We start from the raw sequence: 14,324 nt of genomic DNA, 5'->3' as shown, positions 1-14,324 counted from the left end.
GAAGTAACGGCAAAATTCATTTTTGGGGGGCGAGTAGGGGAAGTAGCTCAAAGACAGAGGCAAACATTGTCTTGAATAATTGAAACCGAAGCATTCCTACAGGTCTATGGGTTTGCCAATTAAGAGAGACAGGCTGTGAGTATAAAGATGCTGAGATAGATTAGATTACTGTTCCAGAATCTTCACCCCCTGCCCCACCCCTGTGGATGAGGATACTTCTCTGCCTCACTGATGCTGAGCTGATCATGTGACTTGCTTTGGCTCTGTAGTGAGTGATCCTAATTCTCTGCTCCTTGACCTGAGGCTTAGCGGGGGAACTGTTTTGTTCAAAAGGATATTAGTGGATGTGCTGCAGCAAAGGCTTGAATGTGCTTGTGAAGTGTGTTACTTTGGAGATTCTGCCATCCCATGAGCAGAGCCTCCCCTTGGGTAGCTGCTGCCTCTTTAGCCTGCACCCCTGAATGAACACATGAGGGGCACACCTGCATTCAACCTGCAGCTTAGGGTCAAGCCCAGCCCAGTCATTGCCAGCTGACCTCCCACCAGTCACAGGCACATGAGAGAAAATAAAATGGTGTTTAAGCCATTGAGTTTTGGAGCAGTTTGTTATGCAGCATTATTATGACTATAGCTGACTGATACAAATACCAACACGGTTTCAAATATAAGTCTCAAATTAAAAGACACAAAAGAAACCCACCAAAGTGCAGCCTTGACTTGTGATTGAGCAGCTGACCATGCAGACTACTCTGCATCAGGCTTTATTTCTATAAGGATGATTCATGATTCTTCCAGGCAACATGGAGGAACCGACTAGGAGGGAACTTTTGTTTTTAATGCTTCATCATCTTGTCCTAGTGTAATCTTGTGATTTGTAAGAAGAAATATATATTTGGTCTTCATACCACTTCCTAGCACAGAGCTCCTAAAATTCCTGGTATTTCCTAAATGATAAGAGTGTTAAAAGTGAAAAGAGTGTCTTTCATTATTCATAAGAAGCTCCTTTTGACCACACTTGAGTTTATGTTAATAAGGTGACTTTTGGAAAGTCCCTAATAATGGGGGCTGGTGGTCAGAGGGTTGGAACTTTCAGCCTCTTTCCACTGCCTTTGACTCTCAGGAAGGGGAGACGGATTGAAGCTTGGGTTAATCACCAATGGCTAATGATTTAATCAATCATGGCTATGTGATGAAGCCTCCATAAAAATCCCTAAAGTATGGGCTTCCAGGATGCTGAATGGATGGAGGTGTTGGGAGGATGGTGCCCCCAGAGAGAACAGGGGAGCTCCGTGCCCCTTCATCCCCACCTCGCCCTGTGCATCTCTGCCGTCGGCTGTTCCTAAAGTGTATCCTTTATCACACGCCAGTAATCTAGTAAGTAAACTGCTTTCTGAGTCCTGTGAGCCCCATTAGCAAATTCTCAAACCTGAGGAAGGAGTCATGGGAACCTCCAATTTATAGTGAGTCCGTCAGAAGCACAGGTGACAGCCTGGGACATCTTGGGGTGGGGGGGCAGTCTTGTGGGACTGAGTCCTTAACCTGTGGGGTCTGTGCTAACTCTGGGTAGAGAGTGTCAGAGTTGGGTTAAATTGTAGGGCACCTAGCCAGTGTCTGCAGAGAATTGGAGAACTGTTTGGTGTGGAGCAAAAACCCCACACATTTGGAAGTCAGAGTATTGAGAAGCACAGACGGAAGCAGAGTTTCCCTTTCGAGTGTGGAGAGAAGAAACAGAAGGTTTTTACTTTCATCTATTAAAAAAAGATTAAAGAGAAATCAGGTGTGCACATTTAGGTTCAAAGTGAAATGCTTGTGGTGATACCAGTGTCCACAGATGAACTAGGTGACAAGGACAGGCTGAGGTCACAGCTCGGGCCTCTGCAACCAGGTCACCTCTGAGCAGGGGGATGGACTCATTGGGTTTTAAAATGGAAAGTCCCACATCCCAGGACCCCCTCAGTCCTGGGGAAAGTGGGACAGTGGTCATCCTATGCCCCACCCTAGGCCTGGGGACAGGGCGGATCTTTGACACCGACTGTAAGATGAATTCACTCATTTTGGAAACGTTTGAAAGAGTACGTGTTTCAGGCTGATGGAAACATTGTGCCTACAGTAAACAAGATGAAAATAGATGAAGACATTAGGATAGAAATTAAGATGCTGAACGTGGTTTATGAAACACACACTATTTCTCACCTTCCTTCTTCAAACCCACTAGCATGGCTTTAGAAAATGTGGATTTTGAAGAGATACTAATCCATGAGGACAAAGAGAAAAGGAGAAGAAACAATGGAAATAACATCTGGGAAGCAGGAAGGAAAATGGACGTGAGCATATTGATCTAACCACAATCACAGTAGGAACGGGAGGAAGAGAGGAAGCTTGTGTGTGTGTGTGTGTGCGCGCGCACGCGCGTGTGTATGTGTGTGTGTGAGAGAGAGACAGAGACAGAGAGACAGAAGATTGTGTGGGGTTTGCAGCCATGACAGGAAACTGAATCATCATCTTCCATAATAGGACCTTGATAGATAATCCCTAAATCTAAGTAATCAATAACAACATAAGGGTACTATTTATAGATTTGAAGGTAAATGTAAAAAAATCAGGCAGGAATCCATGTCTTGCGGAAGCAGGAATCCCGTAGGGGGTAAGTGTTGCTGTGTTTGGGAAGGAATCATTGTACAAAGACTTGATTCTTTTGTTTTTAATAAATTTATTTATTTTATTTATTTATTTCTGGCAGTGTTGGGCCTTCACTGTTGCGCGTGGGCTTTCTCTAGTTGTGGTGAGCTGGGGCTACTCTACTCTTCGTTGTGGTGCGCGGGCTTTTTATTGCGGTGGCTTCTCTTGTTGCGGAGCACGGGTTCGTGGCACTCAGGCTTCAGTAGTTGTGGCACTCAGGTTCAGCAGTTCTGGCTCATGGGCTCTAGAGCACAGGCTCAGTAATTGTGGTGCACGGGCTTAGTTGCTCCGTGGCATGTGGGATCTTCCCGGACCAGGGCTCAAACCCATGTCCGCTGCATTGGCAGGCGGATTCTTAACCACTGCGTCATAAGGGAAGTCTAAGCCTTGATTCTTTAATCTAGGTTCACATAAAACAGATAAAAGCAGAAGCATTGAGTAGAGAACCACAAAGGAACACATAGAGATGGTACAAAAATATGGCGATCCATTGTGGATTTAACTTCCATTTTCTTGATTGCTAGTATGAAATAAAATTCATATTTTATGGCAAGACAAGAACAAATTAAACATAAAAAATGTTTCTCCACCCTTTGGCCTCCTCTCTCCCCACACTGTGCATTGTGTATCTGCATTAGGCATCGACCAAACCTCCCCATCAGCAGAAATATATGCTCAATCATGAAAAGCAACATTCTCCCAGAATCAACAAGACAACTCCTTAAAAGATAACATTCCTGGGCTTCCCTGGTGGTGAAGGGAATAAATAAATAAATTTATATTAAAAAAATAACATTCTTTCTTGATCTTGATCTTGTAAGGGGCCATGAGGATGCTTAGATCTGGATCATGTCAACTGTCAATAATATGTCATTTAAGTTACCACAGAGCATTGAGTAGAGTTCCCTGTGCTATACAGTAGGTTCTCATTAGTCCTATTTTATACACAGTAGTGTATATATGTCCATCCCAAATGGGAAGGAAATCCAAAAAAGAGGGGATATATATGTATACGTATAGCTGATTCACTTTGCTGTATGGCAGAAACTAACACAACATTGTAAAGCAATTATACTCCAATAAAAATTAGTAACAAAAACAAAACTCAGATTGCTACATTACAGGACAAACAAACATATACAAGTTATGCTGTTTCCAACCTTAATTACTTCTTAAAAGTTTTATCATCAAATATATTCTGAAAAGAATGTGCAACATGTTTGTGGTATAATTTAGTAATAACAATATATATGTGCTTGAAATCATCATCAAGATTCATAAAAAAAAAATAACACTTCATTTAACGTTCAGCCTTCCGTCTCACAAAACTTACCTGTGTCTTAACTTCTAAGGGGCAGAACAGTTCTCAGTGCTTTCTGGATGCTGCTCCTGGGTTATAATCCTCAATTTGGCTCAAATAAACATTGCTATTTCTTTCTTAGATCAACTGATTAATTTTTCATCGACACTAGTGAGGTTGAACATTTCTTTATCTCTTTGCTGGCCTTTGGGTTTCCCCGTCTAAGAACCGCCTCTTCACTATCTTTCCTCATTTTTCTGTTGAACGATTTTCTTTTTCTTATTGATTGGTGGGCATTCTCCATACATTCTGTATGCTAATCTTTCCTGGTTATAACTTATGCAATTATCTTTTCTCATCTTCACTCTGGCTGGCCTTCATTTTATGTTGTGTGTGCGTGCGTGTGTGTGTGTGTGTATGTGCAGGAGTGCAAAGAAGTTCATCATTTTGATGAACTGAATTTATCAATCCCCTTCCTGTAGCTTGAGTTTTAGTGCCTCGTTTAGGGGATGCTTCCTAACCCTATGGTAAAAATGATGTACTTCTACATTTTCTTCTAAAGATTTCAGAATTTTGCTACTCACTCTTAGATCTTTAATCTATGTACAATTGATTTTTGCATAGTGTATAGAAATAAATATGCCACAGCCTTCAATACAGCAGGGAAAAGTAAAAAGAATTAATGAACTTGAAGTATACCTGAAAAAATTATCCAGAACACAGTGCAGTGGGACAAAGTGACAGAAATATGAAGTAGACTGAGAAACATAGATAATGTACAGAGATCACAGACTGAGAAGGAATAATAGCCTGGTCGCTGTGTTCCAGAAGTGTAGTGAGCGTATCTGGCTGAGCAATACTTGGGATGTTTATCGACAAATTTCCAGAACTAATGTGAGAGATCAATCCTTGAAATCAGGAAACCCAATCAATTCCAAACAGAAGAGGTATGAGAAATTCACACTCAAAGTGGGAAAACTGGAGGGAGGGGGAGAGAGAGGGAGGGAGCAGGGGACAATGAGAAGAATGGCTGGTTCTCACTAGCACAAATCATGGTCTGAAGACAGCGGAAAATACCTTCAACATGCAGGAAGAAATGAACTATCTCTCAAGCAAAAATGCCATTTAAGAATGAAGATAAAATAAAGGCATCTTCAAACATTCAAAAAACTGCAAGGATTTGCCCCCATGGGCCTTCATTAGAGAGAATTCAAGCAGAAGAAAGTGCTTTTTAATGGAAGGCCAGATGCATAAGAAGCAATATTCACAGTGGTGAATATTTGGGCAAAATTGATTATGTAGAAAAACAACATTTCATGGGGTTGTAAATTTTGTATGAGTTTACATTATCCATTAATAATATAGATCAGAAAAGGAGTGATCATAGTTAAAATGGTTTAGGTTTTTGTGTTGCTTAAAATAAAGAGTAAAGCTTGCAATGAATCTCAGAATTCCTTATTAAAATTACTAGAGTAATGACTGAAGGAAGAAAAATAGGAATATAACTTCCAAATTAATAAAGGGAGAAAATGGAAAGAGGAAAAAGAACTTAATCCAAAAGAAATCAAGGAAGGATAGAAAAAGGCAGAATTGGTGGGACAATTTGAAAGCACCTAATGTGTTGACAGAAATGAATCCAAATAGAACTATAATTATGATAGATACAAATAAAGTAAACTTGTAAACTCTACAGTTAAAAGATAAAGATTGCCATATTGGATTTAAAAAAAATCTAGCTACGTGCTATTAACAATAGATATACCTAAGACATAAGGGCATAAAAAAATGGAACGCCACTCACTAAAAGAAAGCTTATAGGTGTAGCGATACAAGACCAATTGATTTTAATGTAAAACATTTTACTGGAGATTAAAAATGCCACGTATAATGATAAACAGTTCAATTAACTAGGAATATATAACAATTAAAATATTGTATGTACTTAATAATAGACCAACAAAACATATAAAACAACAATTGACAAAATTACAAAGAGATAAATTCACCAATGTTGGGAACTTTTAAGATACCTCTCTCAGCAATTGTTAGATTAAGCAGATGAAAATTTAGGAAAAGTAGAGAATAGTTAAATAATAAAATCACTAAACATTATATAAAGTTTCATATATATATATAACTGTATATATGACTGTAGACATATATATATAACTGTATAGACAACTGTAGAATACAAATTCTTTTCAAGCACACTTGGTCATTTATGAAAATGGACCATGAACTGGATCATTCTCTGATCACAATGTCTTTAAGTTTGAATAAATAATCTCTAGATAATTAGAAAAGATCTAGGTTTGGAAATAAAAAATATACTTCCACATAATTCATGGGTCAAAGACTGAACCATAATGAAACTTATAAAATAATTGAGTGAAGACAAAATACTAAATATCAAAACTTGAGGGATGCAGTTAAAATAGTATTTAGAGGGAAATTTATAGCCTCAAATGCTTATCTTATGTGGAGGGACAAACAGGATTGTCTAGCAAATGGCTCTGGACATTTGTGTGATCTACAACAGATGTTCCTGTGGGCAGGGGCTCTCCTTCTTCCAGAAGCACAAATCCAACACCTCACCTGATCCCCAAGGCTAGCAGCTAGCATTCCAAGACAATCCCCTGCATAGATAGTGTTTACTCTGGGCTTCTTGCTGCCTAAGCCCCAAGAGTGCAGTCTCTGCAGCCACACTGGTTTCTCATGTCTGACTACAAAAAGATGGAGAAGCGGGCAGGGGTCATGCCTCCCATAAAATGTAATCCATGGCTTGTCCAGCAGCCCAGCTCAGGGCTGATAGAGCCCCTGTGAGGTTACGAGAGTACCAGGCCCTGTGAGTCTTTTCTTACCAGCCTTGGACATGAGAGATTCCTCAAAAAATCCTGTTCTTTATCCCACACAGATGGAACTGTGGTATTTGCCTTCTCCCTCTTCACCATAACTCCACAAGAAGAAAGATGAAAACTGATGAGAACAAATTAAATGAGAGAATGTAAAGGAAAGGGAAATTGATCAGGATCACCACCCTCCAAAGGGCACTTAACGCTGTGCAGCAACCACCCTCCGCTCACCCAGACCGTCATTCTCTGACTGTCCTAGAACATGGTTCTGCACTTGCTTCTCTTCCTCAGATCTTCATCTCCTCCTCTTCACCTCTTCATCCCTCTCAGCTAATGACCTTCCTTCTTGTTAGGGGCTGAATTGTGTGTCGCCCCCCCCCCTCAAATTTGTGTGTTGAAATACTAACCCCTAGGACCTCAGAATGTGACTGCATTTGGAGACAGTGTCTTCAAAGAGGTGTTAAGGTTAAATGAGGTCATATGGATGGGCCCTCATCCAATATGAATGGTGTCCTTATGAGAAGAGGAGATTGGGACACAGACACGCCGAGTGAAACCATCTGTAGAAGCTGAGGAGAGAGGCCTTGGAAGGAACCAACCCTGCCGACACCTGGATCTCACACTTGCAGTCTCCAGCACAATGAATTTCTGTTCTTTGAGCCATCTGATCATGTGGTACCTTATTCTGGTGACCTGAGCAAGCTCACACACTCCTTCTTTCACCAGGAAAATAGAAGCAACAAGAGGAGATATGCCATAAGCTCCTGACACCTCACCTGCCCACATCCCACACCTCTGCTTCTCTCCTGTGACTGTGGAAACTTCCCGTGCTCCTGGTGGACCAGCTCCTCCCACACTGTCTCTAGATCCTTCTCCTACTGAGGTCCCTCCCCCACTCCACATCCTCATTCTGGCCATTCTACCATCTTTCTCTTGCTTCATCAATTTTTCCTTAGTCACATCAGCATACAAACATCATGTTATTTTCCCATCTTATAAAGTGGTTCTTGAGCCCACTGTCTCTCCCTCCCCCGGCTACTGCCCACTCTCCCCTTCCCTTGCACAATAAAACTCATGGCATGAGGTGTGTCCACACCCACTGTCTCTTAGCCAATCTCCCTCCTCCAATTTTCTCTCTGCCCAGGTTCCCTTCTCTTTTTTAAAACTTTGTGTTGAGAAATATAATGCACATACAAAGCACACAAAACACAAGTGTGTGCTCTATTAAGTAACTATGAAAGGAAACGTCTGTGTGATTACTACTCGGGTTGAGAACCCCTCTGTTGCCTGTAATCTAGAAGACTAGGCACGTTATCTCTTCCTCGTGATGGACCCTCTCCCTGCCTTGGGGTATTATTATCCTGAAGTGTGTAGTAGTAATTGTCTCATTTTTCTTAACACACTTATCACCTAGTATGTACCCATAAGAAATAAAGTTTAGTCTTTCCTGGTTTTGAACTTTGTATAAAGAGATTATATGATACACATTCTTTGTGTCTTCTTTCACTCATCACGATGTTTGGAAGACTCATCCTTGTAGGAGTAGCTCATTGGTTTTCAGCGCTCTGCAGGAGCATTTCTCAAAGTGGGTCCCCAGAGCAGACGCATCAGTGTCACCAGAAGCCTTGTTAGAAATGCAGATTCTTGGGTCCATCCCAGACCTATTGAATGAATCAGAAACTCTGGGGGTGGGGTGAACCCTCCCAGGAGATTCCGATGTACGTTAAAATTTGAGACTCACTACTAAACATTATTCCAGTTTATTTTTCCAGCCTACGGTTGATGAGCGTTTGCGTTATTTCCAATTCTTCTGCTGTTATAAACAGCACCGCTACGAACAGTCTTACACAGGCTTCCCACAGCACTTGTGCATGAGATTTGGGGGCAGGACTTTTGCTCCGTCCATTTTCGCCTTTCCTGATACATGCCAAGATGTTTTCTGAAGGGATTAGTATCAGCCTGGGTCTAAGCAGAAAACAAAAGACACACTCGGGCTTCCCTGGTGGCGCAGTGGTTGAGAACCTGCCTGCCAGTGCGGGGGACACGGGTTCGAGCCCTGGTCTGGGAGGATCCCACATGCCGCGGAGCGACTGGGCCCGTGAGCCACAACTACCGAGCCTGCGCGTCTGGAGCCTGTGCCCCGCAGCAGGAGGGGCCGCGATAGTGAGAGGCCCGCGCACTGCGATGAAGAGTGGCCCCCGCTTGCCGCAACTGGAGAAAGCCCTCATGCAGGAACTAATAAGACCCAACACAGCCATAAATAAATAAATAAAAAAAAAAAAGACACACTCAATCCAGGTAAATGAGGAGAGTTTGATAACAGATGATTTATAACAGTGTCCTGAGAAAAAGCCATGTTTTCACTAAACTAAAAAACCAGTGGAGCACAGATGTACTTGGGATTGGTTGCAGTGAGCATGTTATTCTTAGTTGCACCCAAATAATCTGTGATATTTTATCCATCAACAATGAGAAGTATTTTCATACATACCATTAGAGAAATTAGGCTACAAAAATTTTTGTGACAAAGTTAGTATTGGATACAAAAACAGACTTCAGGCTCCTGGTGTTTCCTTTCTGGGTTTTCTGCGGTCATTAATCAGACCCTTGAAATGTTGGTGCCTTAGAAGACCTACTTTGTACATCAACCTAGTGCCTTAGAATGGGATTGAACTTTCTATAAACGAGTCTTCTAATTTTTTGTTACATTGTGTTCAGAATCTGTTGGAGATCTTTAATCAAAGTATTCATTAAATGGGTGTCAAGAATTTTGAGCTTTGAAACTTTAGCGAATTGTAATTATTAGAAACAATCCTTGCCAACAGGGAAACATTGAAATTCATCTCTACAAAACCAAGGGAGGAGCTGAAGAAATTAAATGCTGAGCATTCCAATGTGTTCAAGTTCTGATTTTCACATTCCATGATTGTTTTTGGAATATGTCAACATGTGGGAAGAATCTTTTGGTGAGATTCCTAGTTTTAATTGGATAAATTTATATTCTGTACTGGAATGGGAGGAAATCAAGAAGGCCTACAATTTTGCAGTCTTTAAATTTGATGAAACACTGAAAAGAATAATAAACAAAATTTGAGGGAACATGTTTTGGCTTATGAAAATATTTGTCATAGAACAGTAGCCTATTCTGTCAAAATTGAGTCAAAATGACAACCTATGGAGCTATTTGAGCTGGAGTATTTATACATTCAATTAAAAAATAGAATTGAGGGACTTCCCTGGTGGCACAGTGGTTAAGAATCCGCCTGCCAATGCAGGGGACACGGGTTCGAGCCCTGGTCTGTGACGATCCCACGTGCCGCAGAGCAACTAAGCCTGTGCGCCACGGCTACTGAGCCTGAGCTCTAGAGCCCGTGAGCCACAACTGTTGAAGCCCGTGCGCCTAGAGCCCGTGCTCCGCAACAAGAGAAGCCACCGCAATAAGTCTGCGCACCGCTACGAAGAGCAGCCCCCGCTCGCTGCAACTAGAGAAAGCCCGCAAGCAGCAATGAAGACCCAACACAGCCAAAAATAAATAAATAAACAAGTAGACAAATGAACAAATAAATTTATTTAAAAAAATAGAATTGAGGGCTTCCCTGGTGGCGCAGTGGTTGAGAGTCTGTCTGCCAATGCAGGGGACACGGGTTCGAGCCCTGGTCTGGGAAGATCCCACATGCCGCGGAGCAACTAGGCCCGTGAGCCACAATTACTGAGCCTGCGCGTCTGGAGCCTGTGCTCCGCAACAAGAGAGGCCGTGACAGTGAGAGGCCCGCGCACCGCAATGAAGAGTGGCCCCCACTTGCCGCAACTAGAGAAAAGCCCTCGCACAGAAACGAAGACCCAACACAGCCATAAATAAATAAATAAATAAAAAATAAATAAATAAAAAAATAGAATTGAGAATATCTTCCATTCACTAAAGTTTTTCTGAGTTTACCTGGTACCTTAGTACCCACAGGAAGAGGATTTTCTCAATTAAAATCTAGTCTACAAAGAAGAGTTGGTGGAAAATATCAACAGATTTAAATTTATCGTCACAGAATGCAACTTTGAGTAAGACTGCAAGCGATTTTATGACAAAACAAAGAATAATAAGACCATATTGAAGAAAAGAGCATTCTTCAGAAAAATATCTGTGACATGGCCATAGAACAATATAATAAACTAATTCATTGGGCCATAAACAATGTTTCAGAAAATGCATTAGTTTAACTATCTTATCAACTTGTTTAGCTCTCAAAAGCATCCCAGTTTGAACGATGACCATACCCATGAGAAGACTTTGACATGGTGGTCACCCCTCCTCCTCCCTGAAGCCTATTCTTGGCTTCTGAGTTCCACGCTTTCCTTCTTCCCTTCTGGCCACTCTTCAGCAGGTCCTCCTCATTTCCTAGACCTCTAAACCATGGACTGCCCAGCTCTCAACCCTTTGCTACTTTTTGTTTACACTCTCTTCCTGGTCTTAACCACCATCTGTCTATAAATAACTTTCCAATGGACCTTTCCCCAGAACTCCAAGATCACATCCAGAGCCAGCTGGATATTCCACTTGAAAGTATGGAAAATGTCCCCACAGCTCTACTCTCAGTGATGTCCTCCCTAGCAAAGCCCATTTCACATGCATGTGTAACAAATAATACAGAGAGAATTGTGTACCCTTTACTCCATTCCCCTCAATGGTAACATCTTACAAACTCATGGTGCACCATCACAACCAAGATATTGACCTTGATAGAGTCAAGAAACAGAAGATCCTCCTGTTGCCCTTTTATAGCCACACCCACTTCCCTTCCACCTCAATGCCTCCTGACGTTTTCATTTCTCTGGGATAAGTGTCTGCCGTGCAATCGCTGGGTTGTATGGCTGTTGCACTCTTAGTTTTGAAAAGAAATTGTCACACTGTTTTCCAGAGTGGCTGGGCAGGTTTGCATTCCTATCAGCAATATATCCAGGTTATCTGCATCCTCACTGACATTTGGTGCTGTTACTATTTTTTATTTTAGCCATTCTCCTATGTGTGTAATGGTATCTCTTTATGGTTTTAATTTTCATTTCCCTAATGGCTAATGATGGTAAACATTTTTTCATGTGTTTGTATGCCATCTGTATAGCCTCTTGGGTGAAATGTCTCTTCATCACATATTTGGCCCATTTTCTAATTGGGTTGTTTGTTGCTTTACTGTTGAGTTTTGAGAGTTCTTTATGTTTTGGATACCAGTCTTTTGTAGGCCATTTTCTCCCAATCTCTGGTTTGTATTTTCATACTCTTAACAGAGTTCTTCACAGAGCAAAAGTTTTAAGTTGTAATGGAGTCCAATTTATCAATTTTTCCTTTTATGGATCATGCTTTTGGTGTCAAATCTAAGATTTCTTTGCCTAGCCCTACACTGCAAAGATTTTATCTATTTAAAATTTTATAGTTTTATATTTTACATTTAAGTCTGTGATCCATTTTGAGATAATTTTTGCAGAAGATGTGAGACAGATTAAGTTTTTTTAAAAAAAAAAAACCTATGAATGTTCAATTACTCCAGCACCATTTGTTGAAAAAGCTATCTTTCCTCCATTGGGCTGCTTTTGCATCTTTGTCAAAAATCAATTGGACATATTTGTTTGGGTCTATTTCTGGGTTCTCTATTCTGTTCCATTGATCTATATGTCTATCCCTCCACCAATATAATACCGTCTTAATTACTGTAGCTATATTACAAGTCTTGAACAGGCAGACTGATATCTCTCACTTTATAATTCTTTTTCAAAATTGTTTTAGCTATTTCCTTTAGCTAGTTCCTTTGCCTTTCCGTGTATATTTTAGAATAATCTTCTGTGTATCTACAAAAAATCTTGGCTCCCGCGCTGCTGCCTGCGGTCGGGCGAGAGCGATCCCAGGGCCCGTTCGCCTGCCCGCAGTTCGCCCAGGACTCGGGGCCGAGAGGAAGCGCTAGAGCCCAGAGTTCGCCCCGCGCCGCCTGGAGGACGCATCTGCCCGGCCCGGCGACCGCCGCTCGCGCCCACCGCCCCGGAGCCGCTGAAGGACGTCCCCCTGGGCCTGACCCCGCCTGGCCGCGGCCGCGCTCGCCTGGCCCTCCTCTCGGGCCATTACATTTACTACCATTACGGCTGCGACGGCGTGGACGACCCGGGCTGCGGCCGCGGCTACCGCACTCTGCAAACGCTGTGCTCGTGGCCAGAGGGCCGGCCGGCGGGCGTACCCGAACGGGCTACAGTGCAGGCGGCCCTGGAGGACACGGGCGACAAGCCCCCCGGGCTCCGGGGCGCTCGGGGATGGATTGGCTGTGTAGAGGCCAGCCTCTGCCTTGACCACTTCGGGGGACCTCCAAGGGCGCCCATGTCACGTGCCCCGTGGAGCAGGGCTTCAGGGGGAACTGGAGAGGCTCTATTCCCACTTGGCAGGGGCCGGGGACCTGTAATGGTTGGAGGGGATGCGGATGCCCAGTCAAAGGCCTTGCTGGGAGTGTGCCTGGGGCCAGGCACGGAAGCCCACGTCCTGGTATTGGACCCTCACTGCTGGGGTGATCCGAAAAACCCCAGTGAACTACAGGCTGCTGGGTGGGTGGGCTGGCGAGAGGTGAGCTCAGTCTTTGACTCCAACTCCTTCTACAACCTGTGCTTGACCAGCTGTAACTCGGAAAAGCAGCTGCCCACCCTGGACTGAGGCTAAGGACCCAGAACTGAGCCGGCTCTAGCGCTGTACCCGTTGAGCTACCCCATCTCAAAGGCAGAGGCTGCCTGATGTCAGACCCCCAAGAAGTCCCAGCAGAGCCTGGGATCTTTGGTGTCAATAAAGTGGCAAGGCCCAGCGCTGCCCCCCACCCCCCAAAAAAATCTTGCTTGGGCTTTGATAGACACTGCATTAAACCTGCATATCAATTTGGGGAGAATTGACATCTTTATTGTGTTGATTCTTCCAAACTATTTCACAGTGCATCTCTTTCTCTATTTAAATCTTTTAAAATTTAATTTTTAATTTAATTTAATAAAATTTAATTTTATCAGTGTTTTGTTGTTTTCTGCATACAAATCCTGTACAAATTTTGTTAGATATACATCTATGTATTTTTGAGTGATTGTATATGGTATTGTATTTTAAATTTCGCTGACCTTGTGTCCATTGTTAGCATATACAAATAAAATCGATTTCTGTATATTCACCTGTATCTTGTGACCTTGCTGAATTCACTTATTGTTCTAGGAAGCTGTTATTGTTGTTTTTGGTAAATGCTTTGGGATTTTCTTTGTAGACAATCATGCCAACTGCAAGTAAGGACAGTTTTATTTCTTCCTTTCCAGTCTGAATGTCTTTTATTTCCTTTTATCCTTTCCTCATTGCTCTGGCTAGAACTCCCAGCACTATGTTGAATGAAAATAGTGAGAGAGAACATCCTGGCCTTGTTCCCATTCTTGGGGGAAAAGCACTCAGTCTTGACCATTAAGCACAAAGTTAGCTATTGGGTTTTTGTAGAAACTCCCTA

General features: G+C 42.4%; 1 pseudogene across 1 annotated transcript; it reads left to right on the top strand.

The window, feature by feature from the left end:
• The first annotated feature begins 9,770 nt into the window (after nt 1-9,770).
• LOC309608732 (ufm1-specific protease 1 pseudogene) lies at nt 9,771-13,634 on the top strand (annotated as a pseudogene). The gene is made up of 2 exons: nt 9,771-9,797; nt 12,647-13,634. The product of its transcript is annotated as an ufm1-specific protease 1 pseudogene (transcript).
• Nucleotides 13,635-14,324: the final 690 nt, after the last annotated feature.

Source organism: Balaenoptera borealis (assembly GCF_965194805.1).
Source record: "Balaenoptera borealis genome assembly, chromosome: 13".
Taxonomy (NCBI): Eukaryota; Metazoa; Chordata; class Mammalia; order Artiodactyla; family Balaenopteridae; genus Balaenoptera; species Balaenoptera borealis.
This window is presented reverse-complemented; position numbering and strand designations above follow the sequence as displayed.